Below are 27,910 nucleotides of genomic sequence, written 5' to 3'. Positions count from 1 at the left end.
CCTCATCTAGTCCCAGTCCCTTGCCCTCCTTACTCCAGGGTCTGCTTTTTGGAGAACCTGAATCAACATACTTGATCTCAAACTGTGAGAGATAAAAGGTGATAAGATGAGATTTTGAGATTGGATCACTTACTGCCTCCCTGACAATGAGGATCCCATCCCAGGTGGTATGTGCGGCATGGATAGTCACTGCCACGTAAGTTATGTGGCCCAGTTGCTAAAACTTTTGCCAGTGGTGATGGCGAAGAATGCTCCGTTGAAGGGGACCACCCTGAACAGTACAATGGTTCTGAAATATATGGGCCTTTGAAAAATAAGGGGATGAATGAACAAAAAGAAGATGGAATTGTTGGTTGTCCATACATCGTATTGACCCTCTTGGAGAAAGCAGGTAACAGACGATTGAAAACAGAATGAACACTAGAGGGCCTCTTTGGTAGCTGCTGAAGAAGCTGTTATGTCTTACAGTGAGATAAAGGAAAAGCTGAAGATCAAGATCCAAATTTTTGAGTCCTGGGCTTCAAACTTGTTTAAATATTCAGTTAAGGCAGGTCTGTTATGCCAAAATCTTGGGCCTAATTGGGAAAACAAGAGCCTAACACATGATAGAGACACCTGGATAGATGTCACCAAAGCTTTGGTCTCCCATGACAAACTCTGAAACCTTAGGCCTTGTAGAGATGGCCTGACATTTCTATTAAGAGCTGGGATATACTACCCTATGAGAAGATACATCAGGGGCCCTCATCAGGATATACCCTCACCGGGTATTTTGAGAACTGCTGAATATAGGAGACATGAAATATCATTATGGCTCCCCTGTTAGACTGGGGACAAACAGGAGCCAGGCAGTAATTAGGGTTCTTGGCAACATCCAGCTTATAATGGGTCTGTGGACTCACTCTGTGGTAATTTCCTCTGATTCTGAATGTACAACTGACATTGTCAGTTGGAGAAAATCGTACGTACACTGAGTCTTTAGCCCATGAGGTCGGACCATCATTTTGTAAAGGGCAAGCAGAACTTCTGTTACTGCCCCTACACCACTTCACCAAAGTTGTATATTTTGAAAAAAAAGAAATCACAAAATATATCTAATCAAAGTAACAGAGCTGGATTTAGAGAAATGAATACTGAAAAGAACTGAAAGAACTAAAAAGATTGAATATATGAAACAACAGCTTTCAGGACTTTGGATATCAGCAAAGAAAGGAGAGGTGAATCCTACAATTGCCCCAGCTTCCTGCCTATATGGTGTTTCCAGGCCATAGTGCAGGGATAGAGAACCAGCCTCCCAGAACGGAGGAGACAAGTCTGAAACTCCAGGGATGCCTAATGTGACTAAAGTTCTCAAGTCGGAGTACTGGAGAGTAGAGAGTTTGCAGAGTGAGAAAACTCCAGTGATTAGCAGAACCCCATCAGGTCTTTAGTATGTGAGGAAATTACCAGAGGCTGGGGAGAGAATGACCCGGAAGGAACAAATATCAGAAATCACATGGGACTGGGAGTAGTTTGTGTTCTCACCAACCAGAATAAAAAATCTTGTAATTTATGGGACATAGTGTGCAATATTCAAGAGTATTGCCTCAGTAATGAGAAAAATTTGTTTTAGACTGTGTAAGTCAGGGTTCTCTAGAAAAACAGAACCAACAGAAGATATCTGTAAGTATAAGATTTATAAAAATGTCTCACACAACCGTGGGAATGCTAAGAGTCCAAATCTGGAGGGCAAACTACGAAGCTGGCAACTCCAATGAAGGGTCTCAACAAACTCCACAGGAGAGGCTTACTGGCTGAAGAAGCAGTGAAAATTCTCTCATCCCTTTAAAGTGTTCAACTGATTGGATCAAATCCAACTGACCGAATTATCTCATTTGTAGGAGATGCACCTTTAGTTGATCATAGATGCAATCAACCACAGCTACAATCAACTTAGCCTGATGATTTAATAAACCAGCCTTCTGCTTTATCAGCCAGCCACAAAATATCCTTGCAGTAATGGTTAGGCCGCTGCTTGCTTGACCAGACAACTGGGCACCATCACCTGGCCAAGTTGACACCAGAACCTAATCATCACAGTCCACCCATTGTCTACTTGGTAGCTATACACATCACCTTGAAACATGCTTCATTTCTAAATAGAGCACAGTGACAGACATATGTTTCACTTAACAATACACAGTTGTCCTGTGTACAACTGGAAGTGCACTAAATCTCTCCAGAATAGACTGTAAGCCCTTAGGTAACATTCACTTAAACTGAATAACGTATAACTTAAATACTATAACATGAACAATACAGCATATATATGATAAGAAAGAAAAAAAGATATTTGCTTTATGTACAAATACAAACATACTCATGACAAAACAAGGAGGAAATAAACCCTCACAGTCCTTGATTCTGTATGGTCAATGTTGTAGTTCATATTTATCACTATGTTCTTCACTACCCATTCCATGTTCCCTTTACCCCCTGCAAGCACTTCAGCTGGCCATGATTCTTTGCCTGCTGGAGTGACCCAAACCTTCATTCCTGAAATTTCTGAGTCATTGATAGTCCTACCTGGATAGGGTTGTTGCAGTTTTCCATTGACTTTAATCATAGGGCATGGTAGTACTAAAAGACATTCTAGGTTATATCCTGTATTTCAGGAAAATTCTTCTTTATCTCCATTATGTAGTTGCAGTCCTGTTTCCCCTTGATAGGATCAATTACCTTAGCCAATACAGTAATCCCCTTACTTGCCTGTTGATTCAGAGGCATGAGAAAACCCAAGTGGCCAAATGACATTCTTAACTTCCAGTTCAATGGAATCATTCTTGTGTCTTCAGGAGCACTCCCTTTTGGAACTAAGACCTGTAGGCAAGCAGAGCTTTAAGATTTTAGGGACAGGAAGCAAAAATTTTTCTAGTGGCTCACTAGGGGTGATAGCAAATTGTACTGCTCCCATTTCACCCCTTGATTTCTGGACCCATAAATCCTGGCTATAGGAGAAAGAACATGATACAGTGGATGCTGATTCAGAGCATACACAGCCTCCTGGAGAACATTGCCCCAACCCTGTAAAGTATTTCAACCTAGTAGGCATGTAATTGGGTCTTCAAAAGGCCATTCCACCATTCTATCAACTCAGTTGCCTCTGAATGATGGGAAACATGGTAAGACCAGAGAATTCCAAGAGCATGTGCCAGTTCCCACAATTCATTTGCTGTAACGTGGGTTCCTTGATCAGAAGCAATGCTGTGTGGAATACCATGACAGAGGATAAGGCATTCTGTAACTCCATGGATAGTAGTTTGGGCAAAAGCTTTGTCTGCAGGGAAGGCAAACCCATCTCCAGAGCATGTGTCTATTCCAGTTAGAACAAATTGTTGCCCCTTCCATGATGGAAGTGGCCCAATATAATCAACCTGCCACCAGGTAGCAGGCTGATCATCTCAGGGAATGGTGCCGTATTGGGGACTGAGTGAGGGTTTCTACTAATGGTAGATTGAGCAATCAACAGTGGCCATAACTAGGCAGCCTTGGTGAGTGGAAGTCCATGTTGCTGAGCCCATGCATATCCTCCATCCCTACCACCATGCCCCTTTGTTCAGGAGCCCCTTGGGCAGTGGCAGGAGTGGTTGGGGAAAGAGGATGACTTCTGTCCACAGTATAGGTCATCTTATCCACTTAATTATTAAAACCTTCCTCTGCTGAATTCATCTGGTGAGAATTCACATTGGATACAAGTATCTTGATGTTTTTTGCCACTCAGATCTGTCCACAAATCTCTTCCCCAGACCTCTTTGTCACCGATTTTCCAATTATACTCCTTCCAAGAATCTGACCAGCCAGCCAAACTAATAGAAACAGCCAATGAGTCTGTATACAAATGCATCTCTAGCCAGTTCTCCTTCCAAGCAAAATGAACAACTGGGTGCACTGCTTGAAGTTCTGCTCATGGGAAGATTTCCATTCACCACTGTTATTCAAGGACATCCCAGAAATGGACTTGTAGTGCTGCAGCTGTCCACTTTCAGGTGGTACATGCATATTATTCAGAACCACCTGTCAACCAGGTCTGAATTTCCTCTTCCTCAGTCAACTGACTGTAAGGAACTACCCAAGAGGATATAGCTCTGGTCTGGGAAAGAGAAGGTGAGGTGGCAGGAATGGGGGTCATGGACATTTGGACCACTTCTTTATGTAATTTACCTGTGCCTTCACGATGTGCTCGAATCTTATCTGTTATATACCATTTCCATTTTATGATAGAGTGCTGCTATGTACATGCAAGTTTATGGCTTGGTGGATCAGACAACACCCAGCTCATGAGAGGCAACTCAGATCTCATGGAAATTGGTGGCCCATGGCTAAGAATTCAGTCTTTACTAAGGCCTGATATTAGTTAGGGTTCTCTAGAGAAACAGAATCAACAGGGAACACTTGCAAATATAAAATTTATAGAAGTGTCTCGTGTGACCACGGGAACGCAGAGTCCAAAATCCGCAGGGCAGGCTGTGAAACCAACGATTCCGATGGAGATTCTGGACGAACTCCACAGGAGAGGCTCAACAGCCGAAAGAGGAAGAGCCTGTCTCTTCTGAATCCTCCTTAAAAGGCTTCCAGTGACCGGATTAAGCAATACTCATTGCAGAAGACACTCCCCTTTGGCTGATTACAAATGTAATCAGCTGTGGATGTAGCTGACATGATCCTGATTTAATTCTATGAAATGTCCTCATCACGACATACAGGCCAGCAGTTGTCCAACCAGACAAACAGGTACCACCACTTGGCCAAGTTGACACATGAACCTAACCAAACAGTCCAAAAGCTGTTTTTCAAAAGGACAGTAGTTATCTATAGGGGATGTAAGGCTTAACTCCAAACTTCTAATGGTTTGCATTGTGATTCTCCTATAGGAGCTTGCCAAAGGCTCCAGACAGCTTCTCTATTTGCCACTGACACTTCCAGCACCATTGGATCTACTGGAGCATATGGCCCAAGTGGTGAGCAGCTTGCACAGCAGCCTGGACCTGTCACAGAGCCTCCTCTTGTTCTGATCCCCATTAAAAACTAGCAGCTTTCCTCATCACTCGGTAAATAGGCTGGGTTGGCACACCCAAGTGAGGAATATGTTGTCTCCAAAATCCAAAGAGGCCAACTAGTTATTGTGCCTCATTTTGGGTCGTAGGAGGGGCCAGATGCAACAGCTTATCCTTCACCTTAGAATGGATATCTCAATATGCCCCACACCACCGAACACCTATTGTGGGGCGCACCGAAAGAGAGACCACATAATTCAAAACTGCAAGCCAATTTGGAGTCTTTATTAGCCAGCCGGCGATTGCCTCAGAAACTTCCAAGAAGGAAGATTCTGAGAGCAGCACCTAGAGGTTTTCAAGGTGTGCTTATAAAGGCTAAAATCATGTTGTGGTTTTGCAGTTGCTAGCAAGCAAGTGTATCATAGAAGCAGAAAAATGCCATTAGCTGTTTCCAAAACACATCCCGTTCTCTCAGTTTCCTAACATTGGTTATTGTTTAACTCTTCGGGAAATTCTGCCCCACTGTTGTGGGGACTTTCCTTGCTTGGGCCTGATTGATTGCTTCTGGCCCTCCACACACCTAGAAATTTCTTTGAGATGGAGGCCCTCTGTATTTTTGTTGGATTTATCTCCCATCCCCTGACCCACAAATGCCTTATCAATAATTCTAGAGTAATTTCTACTTCTTGCTTACTAGGTCCAATCAACATGATATCATCAATATAATGGGGCCAGTATGATGTCTTGTGGGAGGGAGAAATGATCAAGGTCCCTGCAGAGAGTTGATGTACCGCTGAGGTAGGACAGTGAAGGTATACTACTGCCCATGCCAGATGAATGCAAACTGTTTGTGGTGGTCCTTACTGCTGGTTATTGACAAAAAAAGCATTTGCCAAACCAATAGCTGCATGCCAAGACCAGGGGATGAGTTGATTTGCTCAAGCAGTGATACCACATCTAGAACAGCAGCTGCAATTGGAGTCACCAACTGGTTAAGTTTACTGTAATCCACTGTCATACTCCAAGACCCATCTGTTTTCTGCACAGGCCAAATAGAAGAATTAAATGGGGATGTTCTGGGAATCGCCATCCCTGCATCCTTCAAGTCCTTAAGAATGGCACTAATCTCTGCAATCCCTCCAAGGATCTGCAATTGCTTCTTATTTACTATTTCACTAGATAGGGAAACTTTTATTGGCTTCCACTTGGCCTTTCATATCATAATAGCCCTCACTTCATGAGTTGGAATCTATGTGGGGATTCTGCCAGTTGCTGAGTAAGTTGATTCCAATTATACGTTCTGGGCCTGGGTAAATAACCACAGAATGGGTCCAGGGACCCACTGGATCCACTGTGAGGCAGACCTGAGCTAAACCTCCACTGATCACCTTACCTGTATAAGCCCCTAAATGCTGGACCAAAGTGACGTTTTGGGTCTCCTGGAATTAGTGTCATTTCTGAGCCAATGTCTAATAACCTGCAAAGTATCTGACCATTTCCTTTTCCGCAATGTACAGTCACCCTGGTAAAAAGGTCATAAGTCTCCTTGGGGAAGGGTGGGTGTGCTGGTTTAAAAGGATGTGTGCCCCCTAGAAAAGCCATGTTTTAATCTAAATTCCATTTCATAAAGGTGGAATAATCCCTATTCAATACTGTATGTTTGAAACTGTAATCAGATCATCTCCCTGGATGATGTGATTTAGTCAAGAGTGGTTGTTAAACTGGATTAGGTGACGACATGTCTCCACCCATTTGGGTGGGTCTTGATTGGTTTATTGGAGTCCTATAAAAGAGGAAACATTTTAGAGAATGGAGATTCAGAGAGAGCAGAGAATGCTGCAGCACCATGAAGCAGAGAGTCCATGAGCCAAGACCTTTGGAGATGAAGAAGGAAAACGCCTCCCGGGGAGCTTCATGAAACTGGAAGCCGGGAGAGAAAGCTAGCAGATGACTCCATGTTTGCCATGTGCCCTTCCAGCCAAGAGAGAAGCTCTGACTGTGTTCTCCATGTGCCTTCTCACTTGAGAGAAACCCTGAACTTCATCAGCCTTCTTGAACCAAGGTATCTTTCCCTGGATGGATACCTTTGATTGGACATTTCTATTGACTTGTTCTAATTGGGACATTTTCTCGGCCTTAAAACTGTAAACTAGCAACTTATTAAATTCCCCTTTTTAAAAGCCATTCCGTTTCTAGTATATTACATTCCAGCAGTTAGCAAACTAGAGCAGTGGGAGGAAGGTTAACAGTGTAAATTTGGGGCAATGTAACAGTGTCCTTTCACAAGGGTACCTGGCCTTCCCCTCATTCAAGGGACTCTGGGTCTGTAAACTGTCTCAAGTCTGGGAATTGATTAAGGGGCTGTGACTCTCTGCTTATATAATTCAACAGACTGATGATTTAATAAACCAGCCTTCTGATTTGTCAACCAGTCATGAAATATCCTTGCAGTAATGGTTAGGCCACTGCTTGCCTGACAAGACAATTGGGCACCATCACCTGGCCAACTTCATACCAGAACCTAACCATCACATAGACTAAATACTGCTCTGGGTCCCTAAGGAACTTAAAAAGCAAGCCTCGTAAGGACCAAACTCTTTCCAAGTCTCTTAATTACATTGCAGAACAAAGCTCTAGAATATTTATAGAAATGATATATGTATCCAGCACCCAACAAGCCAATTTGTGGCAAGCTGACCACATTGAGACCTTTTGGTCTTGGAAAGGCAAGCAATTCTCACAGAAATAACACTTTTTCTGGGTTTTGGTTTACTCTGCCTGCAGAGACTATCAACCAGCATCACTTTCCTGGGGCTTAAGGAGTATCCTATCCACAGGCCTGGATTCTGCGCAGGGTAACATCTGACCAGGAGACCCACTTTATAGCAAAGAGGTGTGGGGTTTGGGCCCATGATTATGGGATCAGTTGGTCATATCCATATGTTCCATCCCAAAGCAACTGGCCTAAGAGTGCTTTAGAATAGCGTATCGAAGGAACAGATGATGACCCAGTTTGGAGACAGTTCTCTCAAAGGATGGGGACCCATCTTCCAGTATGCTGTATAGACTTTAAATCAGAGGCCTCTATATGGGGTTTTGTCCATAATAAGAAGAATATGTGTATCCTGGAATTATATGTCTCAATCTTAGAGTTTACACTCTTACTAGCCAGAATATGTTTATTAAGTTTATAAGAGGATCCTATCTTTTAGGCATATATACTGAATGAAGTGTTAACGGGGATTTGCTTTGAAATAGTCTGAGGAGATAAGTGTGAAAGCATGGTGGTAGAGATGCAAAAGATTGATCATGTGTTGATAGTTAAGTTGGATAATAGATAATTGGGGATTCATTATTTTTTTTCTATATATTGTCTTGTGTTAGGAATTTTCCATAATAACAAATTATGTTTGCATCTGATTTAAAATAATGGTTTGGGGCCGTCTTCTCTGGTCTAAGGGATTTGATGGCTGAGAAGGGGGTCACGTTTAGAGAACCCCTTTCTTAATTTACATATGTGGTGCTTTCAAAATAATCCCTTCAAGACTGGGAAAGGCGAGCTAATTAGATAATTGTTCCAAACAGTTATGTGATTGAATTTATTTAATGATGAATCCATTTATCTGCATTTTCTGGAAAAGAGAAAAAGTTTTCCAAATAATACTGAAAAAAAGAGCATCAAAGGCAAAAAGAAAAGAATCCTATTGAACTTCAAGCTAGAGCTACTGTCTTAGCACTTTATATTCCTTGTGTTCCAGGACAGGTCAACAAGGAGGCCTTTTTGGCAGGGTTAATTGACCCTGATTTCAATTTCAAGAATCCAAAATAGGGTAGGCCACAGTGGCTCAACAGGCAAGAATGCTTCCCTGCCATGCCAGAGGACCCGGGTTCGATTCCCCACGCCTGCCCATGAAAAAAAAAAAAAGAAGAAAAAGAATCCAAAATACAGCACTCGATGCATTTAGACTAGAAGAAGATATTCTAATTTTACCTGGCCATTTTTTCCAAGATATAATATTAAAGTTCTTTAGTGATAATTCCTAGATCTGAAGGTATTTTCTATATTAGAAGAAAATTTCCTTCTGTAGTACATAATAGGAATTTATTGTTAATACATACAACTGAATAGGAACAAAAATAATAATATCCCTGGAAATGTCGCTAGACTTTGAGCTTCAACTAAGAAATATTTCTTTTTCATTTCCTTATCCCTAGTTGCTTGCATTTTGCCTGCTTTAAATCAAGAATTCAGTAAATGCTTAAGTGAACAACTGAAATAAAGAAAAAATTCTGAATCTTAGATTCAAACTTAAAATTTCTCATTTATTTTCATTTCTATTTTCCTGAAATTATATTTTTAACTCAACTTTTTACAATTTGTTCCCCACAAAGTGCTTTTCTATTCACATAGTAAGACTTTTATGAGCGCATATACATCTACCAGTTACTGAAACAAAGGGATATTGTTTTATATCTGTCTAACAACAATAACAACAAAAATACTTTGTTCAGTATAGCACTGTTGAGATGGCTCAAAAGCATATGAAGAGATACTCATTTTCATGAGCTATAAGAAAAATGCAAATCAAGACTACAATGAGATACCACCTCATACCTATAAGAATGACTGCTAATAAACAAACCGGAAACTATAAATGTTGGAGAGGATATGCAGAAATTAGGACACTTATGTACTGCTAGTGGGAATGTATAATGGTACAGCTGCTATGGAAGATAGTTTGGTGGTTCCTTGGAAAACTAAATATCAAGTTGTCCTATGACCCAGCAATAGCACTTTTTAGTATATACCCAGGAGAGCTGAAAGCAGTGACACAAACAGACATTTGGATACCAATGTTCATGGCAGCATTATTCACAATTGCCAAAAGATGGAAACAATCCAAATGCCTATCAATAGATAAGTAGATGAACAAAATAAATGTGGTATATATATATATATATATACACACACAATAGAATATTATGCAGCAATAAGGCAAAATAACATCCTGAAGCACATGACAAGATGGAGCTTTGAGGACATAATGCTGAGTGAAATAAACCAGACACAAAAGGAAAGATACTGTATGACTCCACTTTTATGGCCATGGTAAAGGTCAAATCAGAGGCTTATAATACAGAATAAAGGGACTTAGAGATGCACAGAAGCTAGAGATGGGTCAATGGTTAGCTAATGAGGTTGAACTCAAATGTAAGGGAATATATAGCAGTGATGGCAGTTCTCTAGTGGGTCTATGGGTAATATTACCATATAGAACAAGATTGAAAGGGGTTGTATTGACCTCTGTGACCCACTGATTAACACTAGAAATATAAATTAGTTCTTGCAAGAACTACTTCAAAGGTATGATTCATGCAAAGGGTATTTAAGTCCAGGGTAGAGAGGGAAAACTGCTATTGCATGCTATTGGCTATGTTTAATAGGAAAGTATCAGCAGTACCACAGCAACAGCAGAGGTAAATAATGGGTAGAGTGACAAGAGTAAAGGGGAGGTTTAGATATCCTATTTGGAGAGAGTGTATTTATTGGTTATCTTTCTCTTGGGAACAATGAAATCATCTAAAATTGAGAGTGTTGATGGACTGTGAACTTTGGGCATTATGCATGATGCCTAATTAATGCAGGTAGCTGAAGGATGCACTAACTGAGTAGATTGGCAAACGATGGTGGATACATATGATTGAATATTGTGCTGCTACAAAAAGAAACAAAGTTGTGAGGCATACCAAAAAATGAATAAGCCTGTGGGACATTTGCTGAGGCAAAATAAGCCAGAAATGAAAGAACAGTTATTGTACGGGCTCCTTTAGAAAATGTTTATAAGGAAGCATGAGCCTAAATTGTAAACTCTTATAGCAGACACATTTAGTTCAAAGGGGTAATTATTATTTCTGGATTTTAAGAGGCTGTTTTATATATCTATAACCTGGCATTCAGAGATAAGAATGAAGTGGATCAGGTTGGGATTAAAGTAATTCAGAACACAGGGGTAAGGAAGACATTATATATATTTTAGAACCGCACCTACTCTTTGAGACCAAAGGAAGAAAAGTTTATTTTGTCCAGAACCTAAATTTTCTGTAGCACATAATCTAACTCAGCCTGTCTGGATAGCTTATTGAACAAATGAAACACAGGGAACCCAGAAAAAGAATGAGGGCCTTTAATCCTGTATAGCTTAATGTAATGCCTGGATACATTCTAGAACATATTAAGCTGATAATCAGAAAGTATTGGCAAAGTCCCTTGAGGAATGGGAGAGAAAATATGGAACTATTAAACTTTACCATCAGGGAATTCCCTAATACGATCTCAAACATTAGGGACACCCAAATCAATAGGCCAAGCCCTTGATTTTGAGGCTTACTCTTGTGAAGCTTATGTAGGTAGTGGAGAAGCTTAGCCTACCTATAGGCATGCCTAAGAGTTACTGCTGGAGGATCTCATTTGGTTGCTCAAATGTGGCCTCTCTCTAAGCCCAACTGTGCAAGTGAAATCATTACCCTCCCCCCTACGTGGGACATGACATCCAGGGGTGAAAGTCTCCCTGGCGGCATGGGAGAGGACTCCCAGGGATGAGTCCAACCCTGGTACCATGGGATCAACAATTACATCCTGACCAAAAGGGGGAAAAAAGCATAACTAATAAAATATCAGTGGCTGGGAGAGTTCAAATGGAGTCAAGAGGCTACTCTGGAGATCACTGTTATGCAAGCTTCAGTTAGATATTACTAACAATCATAACTTGCCAAACCCCAACCAAAATCATTCCAGCCAATCCTAAAGAGCACCTGGGTGATACATAAAATTTTACAAAGGTTCCATGTACTAGAATAACTTTCCAAAAGCCTTCAACCTCCAGATGGGTCTGTGGACCAGATAAGTCCTGAAACCTAGAGGACCCAACCTCTCAAGAACATCAGCTAGTTCCATCTCCCTACCCTATGTTATTGACAGACCTTCCAACATTAAAAAGTTAGAATGGCCATAGCCCAAACACCCCTAAAGAGTGGGATAGAAAGCTCAAAAGTGATGATGGAGTTATACAGAGAAGGTAGGGTTTAACAAATGAGTTTGAATGCTGAATCGTTATACTGATATTTCTTTTAGTCTCCCATATCTTAAACAGCTAGGAGTAAAAACCTGAAGTTGTGGAATTGTAACCCATCCAAACTCTGAACTCTGTTTTACAAGTAATTGTCATGCTGTGCCTTGAAATTTGTTGTTTTTTAGAATATGTTATTTTTCACAAAAAAAGAAAAAAAGGGGGGTGATAAAAAATATATACATATTCCTTCTATCCTCCAATGTTCTGGAACAGCTAGAAGGAAAAATCTGAAATGATGGTATGGCAGCCCATGACAAACTCTAGGATCTGTCCTGTAACTACTTTTTGAAAATTTGCTTTTTTCTTTCTTTGCTTTGTGTATATGTTGTATTATACAATAAAAGGTTAATATATATATGCATATGTATATGCATATATATATACATATGTATATGCATATATACATATATATATACTTCACAAAAATATATATATATAGCACTGTTGAGTGTTGGATCAGTTTCACTTAATCTTCTTCCAAAAAGGCTTGGAATGAGGCCTTTATACTTTAGGGGAGCAAAGCTACCCTACCCTCCAATGTTTCTGATGCAGAGCCAGATTTGTAGATGACTATTTTAACTCACTTCCAACTTTTTTAGGTTGCAAACAATGTTACTTCTCTATCAAACATCAACCCAAAAGGAAACAAGACAAAGTAATTTTCACCTGCAACTCAGTATCAGGAGTATAAATACTTGTGGGAAAGAATACAGCAAGGAAACAACAGAAAATTTATAAATTTTCATTTGTTCTCTTGCAGAAAGAGAGAAATTTAAATAGTTACTAAAAATTAAGAGGAAATGTGATTCCTATTTACAATAAATATGGAAATTTAACTGATAGAATTATTTTGAGATCAGTACAAAAGCCTACCAAGTCCTCAAAAAGAAATTTTAGATTATAATATTTTTAGTGTTTGTAAACATCCTTTCTATTTTTCTATGTTTCTAGTTGGACCTGGGCCTTGTATTAGGGCTATTTTTGGTTACAAGTGAGACTAGCTTAAGCTAAAAGCTTTGTTTTGGTATATGAAGCCAGACAGATTAGTAGGGATTGCGAACCAGATTAAGATTTAGGTGAATGAAGGATGAACGGGTTCAAAGAAAGCTATCAGGGCTCTGTCTCATCCTTCCAGCTCTGGTTGGCTTTAGTCTACAGGCAGATTCCCTCAAAAAATTGGAAAAAGCCATGTTTTAATCAAAATCCCATTTCATAAAGGTAGAATAATTCCTATTCAATGCTGTACGTTTGAAACTGTAATCAGCTCATCTCCCTGGATGATGTGATTTAGTCAAGAGGGGTTGTTAAACTGGATTAGGTGATGACATGTCTCCACCCATTTGGGTGGGTCTTGATTAGTTTCTGGAGTCCTATAAAAGAGGAAACGTTTTGGAGAATAAGAGATTCAGAGAGAGCAGAGCAGAACAACATAGCCACAAGAAGCAGAGTCCACCAGCCAGCAAACTTTGGAGATGAAGAAGGAAAATGCCTCCCGGGGAGCTTCATGAAACAGGAAGCCAGGAGAAGAAGCTGGCGGATGACCCTGAGTTCACCATGTGCCCTTCCAGATGAGAGAGGAACCCTGACCGTGTTCATCATGTGCCTTTCCAGATGAGAGAGAAACTCTGACTGTATTTGCCATGTGCCCTTCCACTTGAGAGAGAAACCCTGAACTTCAGCAGCCTTCTTGACCCAAGGTATCTATCCCTGTGTGCCTTAAATCGGACACTTCTATAGACTTGTTTTAATTGGGACATTTCCTCCGCCTTGGAACTGTAAACTAACAACTTATTAAATTCCCCTTTTTAAAAGCCATTCTGTTTCTGGCATATTGCATTCTGGCAGCTAGCAAACTAGAACACCCTGTATATTCCTTCCTTTCTTTTCAAGTTTTTGCCCTAGCATATTGCCCATCTCATTGTTTTTTTTTCACCCAGAACATAGCTGATGCTTAGTACATGCCCATTTTTCCCTTTCTGCCCCCTTTCCCCTAGCCCCTTAAGGGAATCAAGGTAAACAATCTGGTACATAACTTTTCAGACATTTTTAAAGATGCTTTTACCATGCAAATATGTATAGGGAGAGCCTGAACACACCTTCTAATAAAGAGGACTACATTTTATATCCAGTGCCCAGGAATTGGCTCTTTTTTTCTTCAGCCAATAATGTAACATGAACATCTTTCCGTGCCAATACATACAAATAGATCTCATTTTTTAAAAAACAGCTACATTCTGTTTTATAGTACTGATATAGTATAGTTTTTAACCATCTCCTGTTGATATCCATTTTTGTCCCTGTTTTTTTGCCGTTGTAAAATAATGTAGGCCTCTCTATAAATGAATGGTGTTTATTCAATATTCTAATCTAAATGACTATCCGGCAGTCTTCTTCATCTGGGGTGATTGTTACTTATTTTGATATTTCTGTTACATAATAGCCCCTTGCTTTTGAAACTAGTTTAAGGTTTAATAAACAATTTCAAGAATCTGGTTATGCACATTTTCTAGAGCTGTGGTTCTCAAAGGTGGCCCATGGCCCTCTGCCAGTGTACAAACTATTTGTAAACTGCCTGTAAAGCAATGAGCATAGACCCAGAGAATACGTGTTTAGAAACTTTTATAGCAATTTGGCAGATTAATATTACATGTTTTGAATCTAATACTGGAAATTTGGCCCTGTAGTTTGTATGTATTTTTTAAATTTCATTTTTCAGGTAATTCAATTTCATTATATTTTATCCTATTATCAGTCCATGATTGGGGTGGGGAGGAGTCCAGCAGAATTAGTTTTTTTTGTTTTTTTTTTAAATTTTTTTATTGAGAAATATCCACACACATACAGTCCAAACATATCATACAATCAATGGCCCACAATATCATCATATAGTTGTATATTCTTCACGATGATCATTTTTAGAACATTTGCATCACTCCAAAAAAAGAAATAAAAAGAAGGAAAAAGAACTCATACATCCCCTGCTCCTTACCCCTCCCCCTCACTTATCCACAATATTTCACTGTACCCAATTTTTAGCCTTTATCTCTCCCTATTATATATTTATTTTTATCCTTATTTTTGTACTCATCTGTCCATACCCCAGCAGACTTAGTTTGAGACACACTCATCTAGAGTGCTTAGTAAGTACCTTATTTACTTCTGATTCCTTTATTCTTGTCTTCATCTGGGAAGTGAAGCCACTTTACAATTTAATAACTCCCTTTTCTCAATCTTATTTTCAAGTGTAAATGACTAAACCAATTTTATAAGTGAAAGTTCTTGGCCCGCTTAAGTATTTCCTTGATTTTAGATTTTCCTTGGCTTCAACTTAACCAATGCCACCTCTATTTCTGTGCTTCCTTTCCCTAAGCCTTCCTAGATAGTAAATGAAATATAGTGCTGGCAAGAAAATACATTCCAATTATATCCAAAAGTAAAAATTCATTTTTTTAAAGGAGCTTCTTAATTCACCAAATTTTAGTTCTAGTTCTAGTCCTGGACTCCCTTGAGGCTTTGGATATGGTTGAAACACAGTGACTCTAAAAGTAATTTTTATATTTATCAAAGTAATTTATGTACATAGTATAAAGTGTCAAACATACAAATAACATAAAAGAAAAAGCAGTAATCAGCTCCATTTCTTCATATGTCCCAGTTCAGCTCTCTGGAGGCTACCACTTTCACCCTTTTTTTAGCTGTCTACTGATATTTATCTCATACATTTTAAAAACTGAGATATCACTTACAAACCATAAAATTCCCCTTCTAAAAGTGTATAAATCAGTGGTTTTTTGTATGTTCACAGAGTTGTGCAAAATTCACCACTATCTAATTCAAGAACATTTTCATTACCCCAAAGTGTTACTCATTAAGTATCACTCACCCCCAGCCTCTGACAATCACTAAGGTATTTTCTGTCCCTATGGATTTACTAGTCTGGTTATTGCATACCTGTGGAAACATACAATATGTGGAATTTTGTGTCTGTCACTTAGCATAATATTTTCAAGATTCCATCTATGTTCTAGCATATATCTATTATTTCATTCCTTTTTATGGCTAAATGATATTTATTTTTTTTGGCTATGCCACATTTGTTTTATCCATTCATTAATTGATGGACATTGTTTTGTTAGTACTTTTTGTCTATTCTATACAGTTTTTGTATGAACATATTTTTTCATTTCTCTTGTATATATACCTAAGAGTGGAATTGCTAGGTCATGTGAGTCAACTTTTTGAGAAATACCAAACTGTTTTCCACATCAGCTGCACCACTTTACATTCCCAGGAGCAGTATCTGAGCCTTCCAACTTCTCCAATTCCATGCTAACACTAACTGTTTATCTTTTTAAGTTTAGTCATCCTCAAGGGTGTGAAGTGGTATCTCATTGTATTTTTTTATTTGCATTCCCCTAATAACTAATAATGTTGAATATCTTTTCGTGTCCTTATTGGTCATTTGTATATCTTCTGTGGAGAAATGTCTATACAATTTTTTTGCACATTTTTAATTGGGTTATTGTCTTTTTTATTGCATTGTAGTAGCTCTCAATATATTCTGGATACTAGACCTTGATCAGTCACGTGATTTGAAATATCTTCTACAATTCTGTAGGTTGTCTTTCCCCTTTCTTGATGGTGTCTTTTGAAGCACACAAGTTCTACATTTTGATGACGTCCAGTTTATCTATTCGTTCTTCTGTTGCTTGTGCTTTTGGGGTCATATCTAAGAATTTATTGGAAATCCGAGGTCATAAAGATTTTTCCCTATATTTTCTTCTTAGCGTTTTATAGTTTGGTTCTTACATTTAGGCCTTTGATCCATTGTGATGGTTAGGTTCTGGTGTCATCTTGGCCAAATGATTATGCCCAGTTGTCTGGTCAGGCAAACACTGGCCTGATCATTGCTGCAAGGATATTTTGTGGCTGGTTGATTAAATCATCACTCAGTTGGTTGGATCTGTTGCCGATTACATCAGTGATCAATTAAGGCACAACTCCCACAAACAATAAACTGATCAGCTGCAGACTTTTTTTGTTTTAGTAAAATAAATAACAATTTTAATAAAAATTAAAAGATAAAACAAAGGTCTGTATAACATAAAGAACCCTTTGGAGACAATAGCATATAGTACAAGAATGTTGTTTTTTTTTCACAATATCATCACATAGTTGCATATTCATCATCATGCTCATTTCTTGGAACATTTGATATCTATTCAGAAAAAGAAATAAAACGAAAACAGAAAAAAATTTATGCATACCATACCCCTTACCCCTCCCTTTCATTGATCACTAGCATTTCAAACTAAATTTATTATAACATTTCTTCCCCCTATTATTTATTTTTATTCCATATGTTCTACTTGTCTGTTGACATGGTAGATAAAAGAAGCATCAGACACAAGGTTTTCACAATCACACAGTCACATTGTGAAAGCTATATCATTATTCAGTCATCATTAAGAAACATGGCTACTGGAACACAGCTCTACATTTTCAGGCAGTTCCCTCTAGCCTCTCCACTACATCTTTTTTTTTTTCATGTTTTTTTTTTATTAATTAAAAAAAAATTAACTAACACAACATTTAGAAATCATTCCATTCTACATATGCAATCAGTAATTCTTAATATCATCACATAGATGTATGTCCACTACATCTTGAATAACAATGTGATATCTACTTAATGCATAAGAATAACCTCCAGGATAACCTCTCTACTCTGTTTGGAATCTCTCAGCCATTGACACTTTGTCTCATTTCACTCTTCCCCCTTTTGGTCGAGAAGGTTTTCTCAATTCCTTGATGCTGAGTCTCAGCTCATTCCAGGATTTCTGTCCCACATTGCCAGGAAGGTCTACACCCCTGGGAGTCATGTCCCACATAGACGGGGAGAGTGGTGAGTCTGCTTGTTGTGCTGGCTGGAGAGAGAGGCCACATCTGAGCAACAAAAGAGGTTCTCTTGGGGGTGACTCTTAGGCCGAAATTTTAAGTAGACATGACCTATCCTTTGTGGAGTTAAGTTTCATATGAACAATCTCCAAGACTGGGGACTCAGCCTATAGCTTTGGTTGTCCCCATTGCTTGTGAGAATATCAAGAATTCAACTTGGGGAAATTGAATTTCTCCCTGTTCTCACCATTCCCCGAAGGGGGCTTTGCAAACACTTTTCCACTCACCGATCGAATCACTCTGGGATTCATCGGAGCATCACTCTGGACAAACCAACAAAATCTCATGTCTTGAGATTCCAAGTACTTATGGTGTTCAATCAAACTATCTACATAAGTTATATTAGGAAATGCACTAGTCAAAATATAAATTTTGTACCACATAAACATTTTTTTCAGCACCGTTTTTTGAAAAGACTATTCTTTCCCCCATTGAATGGTCTTGGCAGCCTTTTAAAAAGTCAATTGGCCATAGATGTATGTATTTATTTGTGGACTCTCAGTTATATTCCATTGGTCACTATGTCCATCCTTAGCCAGTACCACACTTTGTAATAAGTTTAGTATTGAAAAGTGTGAGTCTTCCAATTTTGATTTTCTTTTGCAAGTTTTTTTTTAGCAATTGTGATTCCATTTCATTCCTGTATGAGTTTTAAGATCAGATTGTCAATTTTTTCAAATAAGCCAACTGGGATTTTGATAGGCAATGTGTTGAATCTATAGATCAATTTGGGGAATATTGCCATCCTAATGCTATTAAGTCTTCCAATTCATGAACTTGGGAGGTTTTTCCATTTATTTAATTGTCTTTAATTTCTTTAAGCAGAGTTTTGCAGTTTTTAGTCTATAAATCTTGTACTTTTGTTAAATTTGTTCCCAAGTGTTTATTCTTTTTTGATGCTGTTGTAAATGGAATTATGTCCTCAGTTTCATTTTCAGATCACTCACTGTAAATGTAGAGAAATACAATTGATTTTTGTATATTGATCTTGTATATTGCAGCCTTGCTGAACTCATTTATTAGCTCTATTAGTTGTTGGGTGCATGTGGATTCCATAAATTTTGTATAGCATGTTTATGTACAATCTTTTAATTTTAGACCCTCTAGAATTATCCTAGTGTCCTGGTTTGAAAGGATGTATGTACCCTAGAAAAGCCATGTTTTAATCCTAATCCCATTTTATAAATGCAGCCATTTCTTCTAATCCCTATTCAGTTTTGTATGTTTGAAACTGTAATTAGATCATCTCCCTGGGGATGTGATTTAATCAAGAGTGGTTTTTTAGATTGGATTAGGTGGAAGCATGTCTCCACCCATTTGGGCGGGTCTTGATTAGTTTACTGGAATCCTATAAAAGAGAACGACAAAAGAGAAAGCCGAGAGATTTCTGAGAGAGCAGAGAATGACATAGTCATGAGAAGCAGAGAGTCTACCACGCAGCAACCATTGGAGATGAAGAAGGAAAATGCCTCCCAGCGAGCTTCATGAAACAAGAAGCCAGAAGAGAAAGCTAGCAGATGACGCTGTGTTCGCCATGTGCCCTTCCAGATGAGAGAGAAACTGTGACTGTTTGCCATGTGCCCTTCTACTTGAGAGAGAAACCCTGAACTTCATTGGCCTTCTTGAACCAAGATATCTTTTCCTGGATGCCTTAGATTGGATATTTCTATAGACTTGTTTTAATTGGGACATTTTCTCGGCCTTAGAACTGTAAACTAACAACTTATTAAATTCCCCGTTTTTAAAAGCCATTTCATTTCTGCTATATTGCATTTGAGCAGCTAGCAAACTAGAACACCTGGCTTGGTATATATGACTTTAATAGCTTAACTACTTCCCTGCCCCACTGCTTCCCCTCACTTCATCTTCATAATTGCTTATATGATAACTATGTAAATATTATTCCCTGTTGAGTCAAGTGATATGTTATGATTTTTTCCCTCTTTCTTATAAACATTTTGGTTTTCTTGAAGTTAATAATTGTTTCCCTTAAACCCATTTGCTAATTATATTTTTAGCAGCTAAAATATATTTTTTAGCAGAAAAAAGTCCTGACACTTGATAGGACTTCAGTAAGTACTTGTTAAATGAATGAATGAAGTTGCTTTATTTTCAGGTACTGATCACTCTTACTATACAATATTCTACATGTTAAAATGTATCAGATAATGTACAGTCAGAATGTACTACATATACTGAAATAACAAAGACCCCCAATTCTACTGGTTTACGAGAGCAAAAGATACTTTCTTGGCTCATGATACAGATCTGTCATAGATTGGCTACATGTCATCACCAGTCTGAGACCCAGGTTAATGTGCAGCCTCTCTTTGAAACATTGCTGGTCTCATGCAGATAGAAAAGAGCATGTAGCAGACCCACACATTGGCTTTTGGGGGGGAGGCATGGGCAGGCTCTGGGAATCGAACCCAGGTCTCTGGCATGACAGGCAAGAATTCTGCCACAGACCCACTGTTGCACCACCACACACATTGGCTTTTAAAACCTCTGCTCAGACGTGATCATTACTTTTGCTCACTATGTATTGTACAAAATAAAAAATAAGTCCCAAGGTCAAGCTTGATGTCAATGAGGGAGGGATATATAATCCTAGAAAAGGCACTGAAAGCCTGGATATCATGCTTTCAACAGGTTTCAATCTACCAAGTAGGTAAAACCAATTTGTTTGGCAGAAGAGTAATGCCAAAGATAAATTATCATATCCATTTTCTCTTGGAGTCATTTCATCCAAACTCTCCATTCTCCTCTAATTAATTATATGGATTGTTGACTCTCCAGGTCCCCAGCAGCTTTCATGCAGGAACTTCCCTGTTCCATAATTCTGGGAAATTCCTTTGTAGATCACATATGTTGGATCCCCTGTTTCTTTGGATCTAGTGCCTTTCTCTCTCTCTTTTTGTTTATTTTCTCATTTGCCCTTATTCTCCCAGTAGAATAAGAAATTAGACAGGGGAAGTAAGTAAATTTTTGAGAACTTACAGGTAAAAAATATGTTTTTATGCTCATACATTATTAATGGTTTTACAGGGTGTGGAATTCTAAGTTGGAAGTAATTTTTCCTCAGAATTTTTTGGAGGTATTTACTATTAAATTAACTTCCATATTCCTTTTTTTTTTTTTTTTTGAAAAGCCCGGCCTGTTTTTTTTTTTCTCCTTTTCTTTCCTTTGAATGGAATATGTTTCTTTTCTGGAAACTTAGATTTTTTTTAATCCCCAAAGTATTAAATTTCATGATGATGTACCTTAAAATGGACCTTTTTTCATTCATTGTGTGGAATGCTTGAGGGTCTCTTTTTTTATTTTATTTATTAAACATACCAACATACAAACACAAACATTCTTACCATATGATCATTCCATTTAACATATATAATCAGTAATTCACAATATCACATAGTTGTATATTCATCATGATGATCATTTCATAGAACATTTGCATCAATTCAGAAAAAGAAATAAGAAGAAAATAGGGAAAAAATTCATACATACCATATCCCTTACCCCTCCCTTTCATTGATCACTAGTATTTCAATCTACTAAATTTATTTTAACATTTGTTCCCCCTATTATTTATTTTTAATTCATATGTTTTACTCATCTGTCTGTAAGGTAGATAAAAGAAGCATCAGACACAAGGTTTTCATAATCACACAGTCACATTGTGAAAGCTATATCATTATATAATCATTTTCAAGAAACATGGCTACTGGAACACAGCTCTACATTTTCAGGCAGTTCCCTCCAGCCTCTCTGTTATGCCTTAATTAACAAGGTGATATCTACTTAATGCATAAGAATAACCTCCACGATAACCTCTCGACTCTGTTTGGAATTTGAGGGCCTATTTCAATCTGGACACTCATGTCCTCAGCATTAGAAAATTTTATTTTATTCATTCATGATTTCCACACCATCTTCTCTTCTTGGAAGCCTTAATAGATAGATGTTGTACCTCCTTGATTAATTCTCTAATTCTTCTTCCTTACTTCCAACTATGGTCAGACTCTTTGTTTATCTGTTTTCTTCTAATTCTTCAACTTTATGCTTACTTCAGTTATCACTTTTAATTTTTAAGAGCCTCTTTTTTTCAGATTCTAACTTTTTTTTCAAGGATACAATATTTTCTCTCATCTCTGATTAATAACTTAAAATTTTTTGATATATTTTATATATTCACATATCATGTGATCATCCAAAATGTACAATCAGTGGTTCACAATATCATCATATAGCTGTGTATTTATAATCACAATCGACTTTTTTCTTTTTTGTGAAAAATAACATATATACAAAAAAGCAGTAGGTTTCAAAGCACATCGCAACAATTGGTTGTAGAACAGATTTCAGAGTTTGGTATGGGTTGCAATTCAACAATTTTAGGTTTTTGCTTGTAGCTGCTTTAAGATACTGGAGACTAAAAGAAATATAAATATAATGACTCAGCTATCATACTCATTTGTTAAACCCTACCTTCTCTGTCTAACTCTTCCATCACCTTTGACAAGATTAATACCTTTTTCTAAAGTCAACTTCTGTTTCTTTCATTTTATCTCTTTCCGCTTATTTCTTTTTCTTTTCATTTCTGTTATCTTTCATGCTAGATGTTTTCTTCATACGTCTGGGAGATACTAAAAAGCTGATTAGAAGGTCTCTATGCATGGGAATTGCTTGTTGATGTGTGGAATTTACTGTAGTGTGATGAGACGGTAAGCCTGATAATTGTTGCATTTTTGTTGGTTAGCCCAAAACTTCACTAGAAGGACTCATAGAACCCTTTGAAATTAATTATATTCATGGTTATGGTTTATTACAGGAAAAGATTCAAATCAGTCAAAGGAAGAGACATAGGACAGAATCTAGTGCGAGATCCAAACGTGAGGCTTACATTGCCTCCTCCTGGGGAGTCAGAATGCATTACCCTGTTGGTATTGGTATGTGACAATACAGACCATGTACTGCCTACCAGGGAAGCTCACATGAGCTTCGGTGTCAGTTTTTATTGGAGTCTCATTACATAGGTGTTCTAGTTTGCTAGCTGCCAGAATGCAACCCACCAGAGATGGATTGGCTTTTAATAAAAGGGGATTTATTTTGTTAGTTCTTCAGAGGAAAGGCAGCCAACTTTCCACCGAGGTTCTTTCTTACGTGGAAGGCACAGGATGGTCTCTGCTGGTCTTTCTCCAGGCCCCTGGGTTCCAACAACTTTCCCCAGGGTGACTTCTTTCTGCAACTCCAAAGGCCTGGACTGAGCTGCGAGTGCTGAGATGAGGAAGGCTGAGCTGCTTGGGCTGTGCTATGTTGCAGTCTCTCATTTAAGCACCAGCCAGTTAAGTCAAACGTCACTCATTGCAGCAGACACACCTCCTAGCCGACTGCAGATGTAATTAGCAACAGATGAGGTTCAGGTACCATTGGCTTATGTCCACAGCAACGAGACTAGGTATGCTCACCTGGCCAAGTTGACAACTGAATCTAACTAACACAATAGGTTTGATTGACTTTTATAGGTCACATGGTAGAACTCAGTCTCAGTCCACTGATAGAGATGACCCAACCCCATCCTCAGTCACATTGCTGGTCAATCTGGAGTGGCCAGCCCTCACCCTAAACAGAGACACTCCTATAGGGTACGACACAGATTACCCCTCCAGAAGCCAGACTTCTCTTTGGGCAAGGCCAAATGCTTGACTAATTCTTAGTACAGGAGTTGAAAATTTTGAATACAGAGCAGTGAGCCTATTGACATCTGATTAAAACAAAGCAACTAATCTGTCAATGCATCTTTATCATGCACTATTGCAATCAGATATTCAACCACTCAGAAAAAGATAAAACTTTCAAAAATTCTCATGGTCAGGTTTGAAAGGTTTGAATGGGACACATTCCAGACTCATAAACCACTAGTTTCTCTTCCAGCTAGGTCCTCTTCCTTGTATTATAGCACCCTTTCCTGATATTTATTCTCTTATAAAGTTCAACTTCCCAAGTCCCCACCGTAAAAGATACTCTCCTTTATACACTCATATCTGAACAATATTTTTATCAGCACACTCTATTTATGTGTTTCTTCCAGTATTCCTTACCCTTCTTGAAGTCAAGGACAATTCCTTATCTCATCTTTGTTTCTCCAGCACCTGGCACATTGCCTATGGTGCTCAGTAAATGCTCACTGAATGAGTGGATTAATGAATTTGACAAACCTGCTATGAACCAATGCTATTCTTAGCCCAAGGATGAAAAAAACCTGACTTTATGGAGTTTCAGAGGATTAAATGAGTAGATGAATACATGAAATAAACACTTCTAAATACATTACCTCTATTAGGATAGCATCCTGGAAGTTACCAGTATATTTTTCAATAATCAATATATTTTTGTGTTCACAAATAAATCGATTGCTTGGAACTGAATATTTTTTCTAAATTATGTCATAAGCATTATTGGATATATACATTCAAACAAGATAAACCCAAGTAAGCCCGTGTCACAGTATATTATAATTAAATACTCAAATGTCAAAGATAAAGAAAGCATTCTGAAAGCCATGAGAGAAAAACGTGTCATATACAAGGAGACTTGATGAGATTAAGTGCCAATCCCTCATTGGAAACCATGGAGGCAAGAAGGAAGTGGGATGGCATACTTAAAGTGGTGAAAGCAAAAAAATTGGCAACCAAGAATTCTATATCGGGTAAAACTGTCTTTCAAAAATGAGGGCAAGTTTAAGACATTTCCAGATAAACAAAAGTTGAGGGATTTCATCACCACAAATTATCGCTATAAGAGATGCTAAAGAGAGTTCTGCAAGTCGAAAGGAAAAGAGAGTAGACAATAGATGAAAGTTGCATGGGGAAATAAAGATGCCCAGTAAAAATAATAACATGGGTAAATATAAATGCCAATCAAGTGCTCAAGGAATAGACTGACAAATAGACAGGTAAATGAATAGATGGATAGATTGAATAATACAGCAAATGTGGCAAAATGTTAAAATTGGTGGATCTAGGTATCTAGGGGGTGGGAATTGGGGCATATTTGAGTTCTCTCTCTGGGGTTCATATTATTTTTTAATTGTCCTGTAAGTTGGAAAGTACTTTAAAATAAAAATAGTTAGTAGGGTATCAGCTAGGCCATAAAGATGTATTATTCCATGTTATAATTAAAACAAAACTGCTGAAAAACAGTAGAAATACAAAATGTTACAAATGTAATGAATAAGAAAAACGGAACAAGATTTATTTGATATCTTTTTAGAGATTCTTTTAAGTTTTTTAGAGCATAGTGTTCAATAAATAACTTTGAATAAAAATAATTGGGACCCAGCTATACTTATATTGACTTGTCTTCTTCCTCTATATTTATATGTTTTCTCTCTAAATCTCATTATTTTGGGAGGGGAGATATCTAGACTTCTCACATGCCAGTAATTTGTTCTTCAGCCATATTGTGTCTAATATTTTGACTACAATTTTTTTGGTTAAATTTGTAATGGTCTCAACATTATTCCCACATAGCTAAAATACAAGATAAAATAGCTTTTCAATCTGCCTTTTCTTCTCAATCTGCATTTTACCATCTATAAATTGAATTCTTCTTTTATTGAATGTATACTTGTATTATGCTTGGCTATAGTAAAAATAACTCATAGCAAGTATTCTTCTGTTTCATGGATTATTTTTATTCTAACCTGGGTTCTTTTCTGTCTTTTGAATGCAATTTCCTTGTTTCGGTTTTTGGGTTTGTTTTTTGGTGTAATAATTGGCATCACTTCAATTACAATTATTTTCATTTTGCTCATGCTTGAACTGGGCAGCTTTCTCCATATCTTATATTACCTTAGTCTTGCCCAGTAAGAGCTACTGAAGAGAATAAAATTGTTTATTTTAGTAGTTTTTAGGTGTGGAAGTTTAAAATCAGGCTTTACTCCAACACTTTTGTATTAGCCAAGGTTCTCTAGATAAAAAGAACCAACAGAAGATATCTGTAAATATGAGATTTATAAAGGTGTCTCATGTAACTGTGGGAACAGAAGAGTCCAAAATCCATGGGGCAGGCAAACTCCCCAGGAGAGGCTCCCTGGCTGAAGAAGCAATGAAAAAGTCTCTCTTCTTCCTTAAAAGACTTCAGTAGATTGGATTATCTCATTGGTGGGAGGCCGGCCTTAGTTGATTGCAGATATAATCAGCTACAGATGCAATCAACTAACTGGTGAGTCAATACATCGGCTTTCTAGTTTGTCAACTAGGCAGAAAATATCCTTAGGCCTGTGCTTGCCTGTGCAGACAATTGGGCATAATCACTTGGCCAAGTTGACACCAGAACCTAACCATCACAATCTTTATCCTAAATTTCTGATACTTTTCTTTGAGCCATATATAACCAACAAAACCTAGAAATGTACCTCACTTAAACTTCCTTGCCGTGGAAATAAATGTGGGACATCTCTGCCAACTGGTGGGGAAGGAAGCTCATGGGAGAAGGGTGGCAGGTGATGCTTTTTAAACAACTTCCTCTGCCACATTTTTTTTTTTATCATTCGGTATTTGTTCTTTCAATTAAACCTAAAGCCACTATATATGTCCATGATAATTATAAGCAGAAATTAGACAAACAGACAGAAATAATTTCTATTTCTTCTATTTAAGAGAGTTAGGTATAGAAGAAATACACCTGGAGGAGGTTCTTTATCAGGGATATGCCCCAAAGCAGTTAGATCACACCAAGAAATTCATTTCCCTTTCCTAGACCTGAGAGTCATCATTAAAAATTTTAGAAAATTGAATAAGATTATTTCTGAGTTTCCATGATTCACCTACACACATCATTTTATACACTGTAACATAGGTAGATAGGCTTGTTGTTAGGCTTGGCCACGTGACTTGGTAAAAAGAAAATGATACACATGTCTTCTAAGAGCCGGTTATGAGATTTCCTTCCACGTGTATATGACGGCTGCTTGGGAATATGTTGCCTTGAACCCAGAAGCAGGGAGTCACATGGCTCTTCTGAGACAGAAAACAAAAACACACATCTTTCCCAGGCTTATTTAAAATGTGATAAGAATTTTTGCTTGAGACACCATCATCAGTCAGATCATGAATGTGGAAAACAAAATCCCTAAGCCTCATATAGCTGCCATTCAGAATCTTGTTAAAAACATTATTGATTCCAAGACAGGAGGGGCAGTGAGTAAATGACATAAAGTTCCAAAAACAATAGTGTAATAGATGCAAGTTTGCATTAATGAAATTAAAGATGCATGCTGATGGGGATAAGTCTGCCACAGGCAGAAAGAATTTAATTTCAGATTTTCTTACCTAAGGGAAGCAAACAGAAAAGTAATGCAATATTTTTGCCACCAGTGGAGCATCAAAAAGGTCATAGACTTTGTGTGGTAGTTAGATTCAGTTGTCAGCTTGGCCAGGTGAGCGTACCTAGTCTCGTTGCTGTGGACATAAGTCAATGGTATGTGAACCTCGTCTGTTGCCGATTTACATCTGCAGTTGGCTAGGAGGCGGGCCTACTGCAATGAAGGACATTTGACTTAATTAGCTGGTGCTTAAATGAGAGACTGCAACATAGCACAGCCCAAGCAGCTCAGCCTTCCTCATCTCAGCACTCGCAGCTCAGTCCAGGCCTTTGGAGTTGCAGAAAGAAGTCACCCTGGGGAAAGTTGTTGGAACCCAGGGGCCTGGAGAAAGACCAGCAGAGACCATCCTGTGCCTTCCACGTAAGAAAGAACCTCGGTGGAAAGTTGGCTGCCTTTCC

At 38.2% G+C, this 27,910-nt stretch overlaps 1 pseudogene; it reads left to right on the top strand.

The window, feature by feature from the left end:
• The first annotated feature begins 178 nt into the window (after positions 1 to 178).
• LOC143686810 (AN1-type zinc finger protein 1-like) lies at positions 179 to 27,540 on the top strand (annotated as a pseudogene).
• The last annotated feature ends 370 nt before the right edge of the window (positions 27,541 to 27,910 follow it).

The sequence above is a fragment of the Tamandua tetradactyla genome, chromosome 6, assembly GCF_023851605.1.
Source record: "Tamandua tetradactyla isolate mTamTet1 chromosome 6, mTamTet1.pri, whole genome shotgun sequence".
Lineage (NCBI taxonomy): Eukaryota > Metazoa > Chordata > Mammalia > Pilosa > Myrmecophagidae > Tamandua > Tamandua tetradactyla.
The sequence above is the reverse complement of the archived record's forward strand: the minus strand, read 5'-3'. Positions and strand labels throughout refer to the sequence as shown.